Here is a 10,445-nt window from a genome sequence, read left to right on the forward strand (position 1 = left end):
AAAAAAAAAAAGAAAAAGAAAGTCAGTCTTGCCTTTTCCCGGAAAAGCAATGACCCAAAGCCTCACTGAAGCCACCATTCTCCCTCACACCACCCCTGAATGAAGACTGAGTGTACCAAAAGCTTTCTCTGGCCTAAAACCAAAAGACAATCACACGGTTCTTTCAGACGTACGGGATGATGGAGACACTGGGTTTTCTCGGCAGCCTCGTCTTTCCCACTTGAAAGAACCGCAGCCTTTGTTCTAGGAAGAGAATCATTGTAGCCCTTTAATGACATTGGCTTCTGACCCTAGTTTTAAACCTGTTATGTTATGCTAAACCTGTTAACCTTATTTGTCCATATATGATAATCATGAGCTTTTATACCTGGGCCTGGGGATGCCTATGCCCTCATATTGTGCAGTTAGATCAAGTAGCTAAGACATGTCTAAATTATTTAAAAGCCCTGTCCGAAGCAACCGGATTGGCAGAAGTTTCATCCAAGGTGGCTTTAGGAATAAATCTTATTTACAAGTCGTCACATTCTATGGAAAGTGTTAAAATACAAATAGCCTTTTTCAGTCAGTTTTAGCGGCTCCTAAAACTCTTCTCCTGCCTCCTTCCAATCTCCATCTAAAGTGTTGCATCTTGGACTGCCTCTTTGTTGTCTTTGTCTGGATGATGAGCCAAGTAAACCCAGTGACATCACATAAACGATCATTCGACCATCAGTGCTGGGTTTCAGGTCTTGATTACACAATGCTCAGACGCACAGTGCATCTTTTATAGATATCTCATAGATAGGTTTTCTGTATTTGGTAACAATGGCGTTAGGTTTTTGCTTTGCTTTGTTTTTCCCTTTCGCTCTCTCTCTTTTTAAAAAAGATTTATTTATTTTATGTCTATGAGTACACTGTAGTTGTCTTCAGACACCCCAGAAGACGGGGTCAGATCACATTGCAGATGATTGTGAACCACCATGTGCTGGGAATTGAACTCAGGACCTCTGGAAGAGCAGCCAGTGCTCTTAACCACTGAGCCATCTCTCCAGCCCAATTTTTTTCCTTTCTCAGACCTGGAAATCCAAACCAGAGCATAGATGTGATGGCCAGCTGCCTTGCTGCTGACCCACGGCCCAGCCCATAATTGGAAAATTTATGAGGGTGTGGGTGGGTATCTATGTGCACCCCAACTAAGTCCATTTTGTTTTTTCTTTTCTTTCTGTATGTGGTTCTGTGTCTTAGCAGCATGCTATAAGCAGTGGTTGCTAACCTGTGAGTTGAGACCCCTTTGTGGGGGTCAAATGACCCTGTCATGGTGGTTGCATATCAGATGTCCTGCATATCAGATATTTACATTACAATTCATAACAGTAGCAAAATTACAGTTATGAAGTAGCAACAAAATAATTTTATGGTTGCGTGTCCCCACAACATGAGGAACTGTATTAAAGGGTCGCAGCATTAGGAAGGTTGAGAACCACTGCCATAAATGGACTATGGAAAAGTGATTTTTATCACTGGACTTTGCTCAGGAGCCATGTGGACTCCTGGGCAAACAAATTTAACCCATCTGATCAAACATCCACCTTTGCAGCCACTGTGGGGCATGTTGGGTCAGCAGAGAACGTGGGCCCCCTGCCCTACCTCCACACTGCTTCCGATGCTACTCCTCAGTTTCGTCTCTCACAGTGCTTGCCCTGAAATATTTTTGTGATGTTGTGAATGGGATCGACTCTGAGAAATTCATCAGTAGGCAATATTGTTGTATGACTCTCATAGAGCATGCTTATATAAACCTACTAGGGGTAGCCTATAAAGGACCTAGACTGCTTGGACTGGCCTAGTTTTTCCTAGGTACAGCACGGTACTGCATCAATACTGCAGGTAAATGTAAGACCGGGGTGAGGTGTGTTTGCATAAACAGAAAGGACACTGGGAAAACCCAGTCTGAAGCTTCAAGGAACTCAGCAGGAAGAGAGGCTGCCAAACATGCAGTGTCAGAGAGAGATCAGTGGATGGGTGAGTGGGTGAGTGAACTGGGGGTTCAGGACTTCTGCGCTCCTGTAGGCTATACAGACACCACACATGTAGGGCACACTCATCTTTCTTTCTTATTTATATATTTGTTTATTTATTATTTATCCTTTAATAATGTACTGGCTATTTTTGTGTCAACTTGACACAGCTGGAGTTATCACAGAGAAAGGAGCTTCAGTTGAGGAAATGCCTCCATGAGATCCAACTGTAAGGCATTTTCTCAATTAGTGATCAAGGGGGAAAGGCCCCTTGTGGGTGGGACCATCCCTGGGCTGGTAGTCTTGGGTTCTATAAGGGAGTAGGCTGAGCAAGCCAGGTGAGGCAAGCCAGTAAAGAACATCCCTCCATGGCCTCTGCATCAGCTCCTGCTTTCTGACCTGCTTGAGTTCCAGTCCTGACTTCCTTGGGTGATGAACAGCAGTATGGAAGTGTAAGCTGAATAAACCCTTTCCTCCCCAACTTGCTTCTTGGTCCTGATGTTTGTGCAGGAATAGAAACCCTGACTAAGACAAATAATAAATCCACCTTATCATACAGTAGCTTTTTCCCACTAAAACCTCTTTTTAAACCTTCAACTCTTTTTTTTTTTTAAAGATTTACTTATTTTAGGCACATGACTATGATGTAGCTGTCTTCAGACACACCAGAAGAGGGCATCAGATCCCATTACAGATGATTGTGGGCCTCCATGTGGTTTCTGGAAATTGAACTCAGGACATCTGGAAGAACAGTCATGGCTCTTAACCGCTGAGCCATCTCTCCAGCCCTAAACTGTTAACTTTTAAAAACACTGATAAAACTACAAATGCATAGAGTTGCACAAAAATAGTTTCTTTACACCCTTATTCTATAAGCTTTTATTTTCCTACTTTAAAAAAAAAAATGGAACCAGGCTCTCCTGCCCAGGAGATAGCCCAGGATAGCCTCAGACTCAATATGAAGTCACTAATACCTTTGAACTCCTGATCCTTCTGCCTCTGTGTCACCCCCCCCACCCGCCCGGGTTGCTGGGATTACTGGCATAAACTACCATAGCCAACTAAACTTCTTATTCTTTCACTATTTTACTTTAAATTTTTTTTGTTTAACAATCAAGTTACAAGCCTGGAGCTCCACAGGGGTAGACTTCCAGAGTTCTTGACCTCCACAGCTCTTCTCCCCAGAGAGACTTCTGGGTAATAACTCACAGGGAGCTGTCACCTCCTAGGACAGCAAGGCCTTCTGCTGGAATTTCTCCTGAAGGCCTTGCCTGACGCTCTTATTGGAGAACATCAATAAGATGCAGCAGGAGCATCGTGACAGGCTCTCCTCCCAAGATGCTCTCTGGAGGTGCCGTGCCAGCGAAGCAGAGAAACATTGCTTAGGGAAACATCTTTCAAGGTTTTCCTCTCTGTTGATAATGTTGCCACACACCTCACCCCTTTACTGGCAATGTGCTTGTATCACAATTCCGAAATATTTTTCCTCCAAACACCACTCTCTGCTCTGAGCAAGCCATTGCTGTAATGTGAAAACACCGAAAGACACCATGGCACCCGGTGAAGCGTTGCCATGCAATATTTCCCTGCCACAGATCTTAAACAGACAACACACCTTGAGAATTCCTCCCAACTCACGAAAATTTATGGTCTTGGGATCACCATATTTCCAAACTTTTGGGGTTCATTGAGGGCTGCAGAAACTTCTGCTGGATTCTGCGACCCTTCTTGGCCTCAACTCCTTTTGAGTGGTCTTTGACTCCGTTAGTTTCTATTTTCTTATCTCTTCTTCATCCTCCCGTCCCTCTTCTTGTGCCAACAACTCTTCATTAGCCACTTCCTCGGGAGCTCCTAGATGTCACCCTCAGCCATGCCTAGGTCAAGTTTGCTGTTAGAATTTTGCAAGCCCCTCATCCTTGGTGAGCCATTTAAAACTATGGGCAAAGTCCTTGTCTTCTTTCAGATGCCATCCTTATACTCCTTGATGATAGCACCTCGAATCCAAGTAAGTTTCCATCCATTCATGGATGTTTTAATCTCCCAAGAATGCATCTGTGTCTTTACAAGCAATGGCTTGGGCAAAGCAGAGAGTGGTATTTGAGGGGGTGGAGGGAATATAACTTTGATATTGTGATGTGAGTTCCAGCAAAGGGACAAAGTGTGGGGTCATTTTTTTATTTCTTATTTTTAGTATAGAATAGAGTTTATGTAGGGCATGAGAAGGGAAGTTGATGGGGTAGTAGAGACAGAAAGGCAGAGAGAGGGAGGTAGGGAGAGAGAGGAAGGGGGAGGGAGGGAAGGAGGGAGAGAGGGAGAGAGAGAGAGCCATGAGCATGTGGAGGGGGGGGAAGGGATATGGGGAAGAGGATAAGGGAGCAAAGGAAGAGGAGAAGAGGAAGTGTGGGGACATTATTAACATCAGAGAGATCTTTTTCTAGGCAATGCTTCTCTACTTTGCTGGCATGGCCATTCAAGAGAGAGCATCATGAGTTACCATGTGTTACCAAGACTTGCTATTCCTGCTGCACACTGGCAGTGGATCACAAAGGGTTTCAACCTGTAGCCTGTAGCCTGCATCAGTGCTCTCAAGCCAGACTGTAATCTGTCTTTGGAAGCTTTAAACCCAGCACTGGCAATGCCCTCCTAAAGGTGAAAGTCCCATCAGGCATTCATTTCCAAAACAGAGCACGTTAAACGTTTGCTCTAGTAAATCATTTTCCCCTGAAGTCACCTAACCCAGAGTTTCCAAGTTTAACTGTCTTCACGTTGGTATTCAGAGACTTGACATTCTGTGCATATTACATAGTGAATAATTCCTTTTTTTTTTAACCTCATAATTCACCCAGAGTTAATAGTAACCCAGCATCATTGCTTGGCCTTCTCTTTCAACGGTGAGATCATCCTCTGTGCTTTGGTTCTGGTTACCGTGGTGCTTCTGTGCCTGGTCTTTAGTCCCGATCACTGGGAGCCTCTCCTTAAGTGATAGAGGCCATGGTGGGATTTCCCTCAGTCCTGTTGCCTTCTGTGAAACAGATCTGTTAATGGTTTCCAGCAGATTCGTTAATGGTTCCCATTTCTCTTACTGGTTTTTCATCAAGACAATAACTTGGATGGAATAGAACATGATTGACTGGCACTCAGTAACCATTTCTGATTTCCCAGCTCCATAGTCCTTACTGCTTTTAATTCTCCTTCCAAGTCTATCCTTCCTCTTGCTCTCTTGATGGTGATTAAAGATTAAATCAGGCACGGCGGGAACATTGCGATCCAGAGATCTGCAACAGAGGAGACATGGAAGGCTGCTGCCGAGCTAACGTAGCCTACTGTTTTACAGGAAGCTTTTTTTTTTTAATTTCCTGATGTAGAACAGCATCTGCAAAAACAACAATAAAAAGGATATTACACCACCTGCATGAATCAGTCGCGCCGTCATTTATTATCATTGTCAGGTATTAGTACATTACGTAATTGTGGTTCTCTGTTTTTATTGGATGGGCCCAGAGTTGAGGTGTTTGTAGTAGCATCACCACAAATATGTAAGTAATGTTTTCTGCTGCAATCTTAGACTTACTATGAGATCACTTGGTGCCAAGGGTTTTCCAGCTCCAGTCTAGTCTTCCCAGATCATCATATACATGGCCTATCCCTGACTGAAGTGCCAGTTGGTATGTATGATTGCACTTGCCATAACCAGAGCACGCAGCTGTCCACGGTCAAAACTAGTACTGACCTTGAAAGGAAGAAGGTGTGTTAGACTCCGTCAGTAGGGGAATAGTCTTCATTTTTATTTTATTTTACTTTGGTTGTTTGCTTGTGAGATAGAATTTTACTATGTAGCTTAGGTTGTCCTAGAACCCACTATATAGCCCCAGCTGGCCTCCACCTTGAGGCAATCCTCCTGTCTCAGCCTCCCTGATATGTTATATTCAAGCTTGAGAATCTTGAAGGTTTGTATACCACCATCCTTTGTTAAATAATGGTCTGTATGATTAAGATGGTAAAAAATATGACTGGAAGTGGTGATGTATGCCTTTAATCCCAGAACTTGGGAGGCAGAGGCAGGCAGATCTCTGTGAGTTTGAGTCCAGCTGGTCTACAGGAGAGAGAGAGAGAGAGAAAAGGAGAGAGAGAGAGAGAGAGAGAGTTAGTTCCAGGACAGCTGGGGCTACACAGAGAAACTCTATCTTGAAAAAAAAAAACCAAACGAACAAAAATAGGAAAAATGTGAAGAAAACATATAGAATCAATAAAGTAATTTGGTATTATAAATTCATGTATACCCCATCCTGAAATCAAATGAATTCATTCTGACAAGTGAGAGAAACTGGTGTTGATGCACAGGGTTTTGACCCAGTCTCTCAAAACCGAGGAGCAAATGACACATTGCACTTATCCCAAAGCTGCCTTCTCATGTAGCAAAATATAACTTAGAAATGCCCAGACAAACTGTAACCTAATTTGAGAATACATTCTTTAACAAGTAGCTAAGTCTTGGCCAATCATAGCAGATGAACATTTAGTCCATCATAGAATGCAAACCAATAAATCAGCTGCTGACCTGATTCCAAGCAGGCTCTTTCTATATGTCACTTCTGTTTCCTGCCAAATTGTTGAATAGAACTCTCCAAACTGCCTTTATCCCGTGGGATATCTGATAACAAATGGATCTTTTGTTCAGCTCAAAGTGATGCTCTTAAATGAATGTGCCTAAGGTTTTTCTTCTTAATGAGCTGCCTAGCTCGTTCAAGTCCAACAGAGCAAGCTGAAGTTGCTGCATTCAAAACATACTGCCCTACAGCATACCATAGAGACCTTGGGAACATCCAGAGTCCCTAGTGCACGCTTGGAGCTGGCTCCTCACTGGCCCGTTTAGAGAACTTTGCCTGGACACTATAAGCAAGATCACCAGGTCTGATGACCAGCTGGGCCTTGTCAGATATATCAGCAGAGAGACTGTTTACAAACAGAATGGAAACTCCAAAGACTCGTCTAGTACCCACCAAAGCTATAAGCAGCTCTCTAGGCGTCCAACTACTCTTTGGATGGCATCCAGGGATCAACGGTCAGATGTTGCATAACATAGCACGTGATCTACCAGCAGCGCACACATACACAATCACCCTTTGGCAACAGGCCTTGGCTTTCATAACCACATTCTTGGATTTGCTGGTGAATTGTTCAAGCAGTCGCAATAAATGAGTGTCCATGCCTGATGATTCTATTTTACTATGGAAAAGTGAATTGGCTAGTTGAAGGTGCTCAGACAAATGTAAATGGAGATAGCTGGCCCTGGCCGTTACAAAACCAGATAAAGACAAAAGGATTTGGAAATTGCCAAAGAACACATCTATATTGTTAAGGATTTTTTTTTCAATAGTTAGCATTTTCAGCAATATTTAACATGCTCTCAAGAAACACTATAAGCTACTAATTAGAACCAGCAAAAATACACATGTGTGCGTGCGCACACATACACACACACACACACACACTCACTCACTAACCTGAGGGCAACAGGAAACTTAATGCCAGAGCCACGGTCAGACTCAGGTCCTAACAGTCCCAGGCCTGTCTCCAGCCCACATTCACACTTTGCTCTCCTTTAATGAGAAAGAATGGCAGAAACAGACAGCAATTGAAGGAGGGCCAACACTACATGTGCTTACTAGTCAGGCTCTGCGCAAAAGCATGGCATTCCTACAACAGCAAGGGGGCGGGGAGGCTGGAACAGTGGCAGTGCTCACAAATCTGGGAAGAAACAAACATTGGGACTGGCTGGGTAGGGTAGGATGGATAACAAAGCTGAAATGATACTGAACCAGGCACCAAGGGCAGGTACATCTGCTTCTGCTTTCATGGGGTCCGGAGACATCATAATTCCACCAGAAATCCATGGAGTATGCATTGTTTCGATTGACCTTTGCATGAGGTGAAAAGACAAGTAGATACAGGCCAAGATGGAAGAACAAGGCAAAAAGATCCACAAAAGCTTTGAGAGACTTGAGACTCTTGGAGTTAACTAAGAATGCCCGTGCCTCTGGGAGCAGATTCGGCCAATTCAGAAAGGGCAGGCATAGGCTTTGTCCAGCTAAGATCCAAAGGTCTGAAAAATAAAACAGGAGGTGGTGCTCAGGGCAAGGTCAGAGAGATGTTTCCTCTCAGGGCTCTTGCAGACCCCAGAAAGGCTTGAAGCCTTATGAGTGTTACTATGGCTTCATACCAACGAATTCACTGGCCTGCCATTACATGATTCGACTTCATTTCAAGAAAGCAACATAGAAAAAAAAGAACTGTTTATGGTCAGTCAGAGCAGCAAGAAGGGTGGTGGCCGCTTTGTAATGATCAAGTCAGAGAGAGGAGGCTGGGATGGTTTTTTGTTGTTGTTGTTGTTGTTTTTTGTTTTTTTTTCCAAGAGACTCTTAACCTACATGCCTTCCTACCCACAGAGATGTGTTGCCAGGAACACTCACCCAGATCTTCAGGTTAATTGACAGCCCCAAACAAGGCCTTCTTTATAAACCCTCATTAGGAGTTCTGCTGAGTTTGCCCAGGGGCCCTCAGAGCAGTGCTGGCCCTGCCTTGTTCATTTCTTCACCGTTCTTGGCCCAAATTTTGTCTGAGCCCTGACTCTTGGTGATGGTGTTTTATGTAACCATGGCTGCTCACTGCTTCAGAACTTGGTATGATTAATGGTTGGAGGAACACTGCCCCTTGGCAAAAAACAAAAAACAAACAAACAAAAAACCAAAAAAACCCAACCCAACCAAACAAACAAAACAAAAACAAAATGCTCACAACTCTCACCTTGAAGGGAATAAAAGATTTTATTCTGGAGCCAAATATAAGTGATCCCCGCCCAGGATCAGGCTTCTCAGATACCATGTTCCACAGTGGAAGAGGTTTCTTTGGAAATGTTATTTATTAGTTACAGATCAAAGTCATAAATCAAAGGACTTTTGGAATATATGAGTGGAGCACAGCAAGTGGGGAAACTGTTCGATTTCAGACACCATCTGATAACATTCTTAGCTTGTGGATTGTGGAAAGCAAAGCGCTAGTTTCCTAGGAATACATTTTGAAGACTTTGACAGTCACAAGGATGCTAAATCTGATGTAGAGGTGGACAGTGGAAGGATTTAAAGTGGCCCAAGATACTGTGGCTCTGGCCTGCAACTTCCCACTTCTAACCAAGCAACATACCTCCTGAAGCCTGCCAGTTTGTCTTAACAACTGGCTTAACTACCATTTCCTTTGGATTAGGCATGCTTCTATATTTATTTCAAGATGGTACTCACACAAGATCAATTAGGTTTCTCTCTGTCTCTGTCTGTCTCTGTCTCTCTGTCTCTCTGTCTCTCTTTCTGTCTCTGTCTGTCTCTGTCTGTCTCTGTCTCTCTGTCTCTCTGTCTCTGTCTCTGTCTCTGTCTCTCTCTTTCTCTCTCTTTCCCATTGGGCCACAGAACGGAAACCACTATGTAGGATTGACTCTACTCTTCCATAATAAAGAAGTTTAGTCATTTGGCCTCAGAGAATCTTTTTGTAGCTTTTCCCCTCCCCCATCCCTCTAAGAACTTTAATTCACAGTGCTCTTACCAGTGTTGATTAGACCCCTGCTTTCTGTCCACCATTGGTTCTGAGTATGGCTTTATTGCTAATAACACCTCTATTTGTAATGTATTCCAAACATTATGTTCAGCTTATTCTCTAGAAACTGTACGTGGCTTTTCTGATAGCTTGTGTTTATTTCTTGTGTATTAGTGTCTTGTCTTTTAGAGACCAGAATTTGAGATCACAAAGCTCTGGGGCCTCTAACAAGATCTTGATTCATCCCTACCTGTCGCTAAGCTCTTACTCAGGGCCAACAAGCAGTAAGGCATGGTTTTCATTCTGTGGGGCGTAAAGTCCAGCCGGAGAAGGAAGGAAGGATGGACCAAATGGTTATGATTCCCTGTGTGTGTAAGGGGTAAGTGGAGAAGACACACCTAATCTAGAGGAAATGGATAGCTAAGCCTGTTATTAAAAACAAAAGACTAACAAGAGGGAGGGAGGAACTGGGCGATGGCATGGAAGCTGTTTTAAACCACAAGAGTAAGAAAGACGCTCAGACAAGTTTTCTGAGGGGCATCGTGTGGCTAGACCGGTGGGTTTCACCGGTGCCTCCAGCAAACAGAGGAGAGGGTGACAAAGATTCACACCCTGCTAGGCTCTGAGCACTGTGCTCTGCAGCCAGGCTTTATCCTCCAGTGCACTTTACTTCTCAAACTGTGTTGAATGGAAGAATAAGAAGGGGAGGCTGTGTTAACCACAGATTCCTGAGTTCTGCATGAAGACCTTCAGATTCAACAGGGCAGAGAATAAGTCAGGGATCTGTATTTCTCCCCGCCCCTCCCTTGTCAGGGCGAGGCAGCCGATTGGCTGGAGTCAGGGATCTGTATTTCTCACCGCCCC

At 43.8% G+C, this 10,445-nt stretch overlaps 1 long non-coding RNA gene across 1 annotated transcript; it reads right to left on the reverse strand.

Annotated features, from left to right (window-relative positions):
• Positions 1-3,082: 3,082 nt before the first annotated feature.
• LOC115030648 lies at positions 3,083-7,597 on the reverse strand. Its single transcript, XR_003836250.1, has 3 exons — positions 7,502-7,597; positions 5,569-5,727; positions 3,083-5,370 (listed from the first exon to the last, which is right to left on the reverse strand). It is a non-coding gene; the product is annotated as an uncharacterized LOC115030648 (long non-coding RNA).
• Positions 7,598-10,445: the final 2,848 nt, after the last annotated feature.

This window comes from Mus caroli, chromosome 3 (genome assembly GCF_900094665.2).
Source record: "Mus caroli chromosome 3, CAROLI_EIJ_v1.1, whole genome shotgun sequence".
Taxonomy (NCBI): Eukaryota; Metazoa; Chordata; class Mammalia; order Rodentia; family Muridae; genus Mus; species Mus caroli.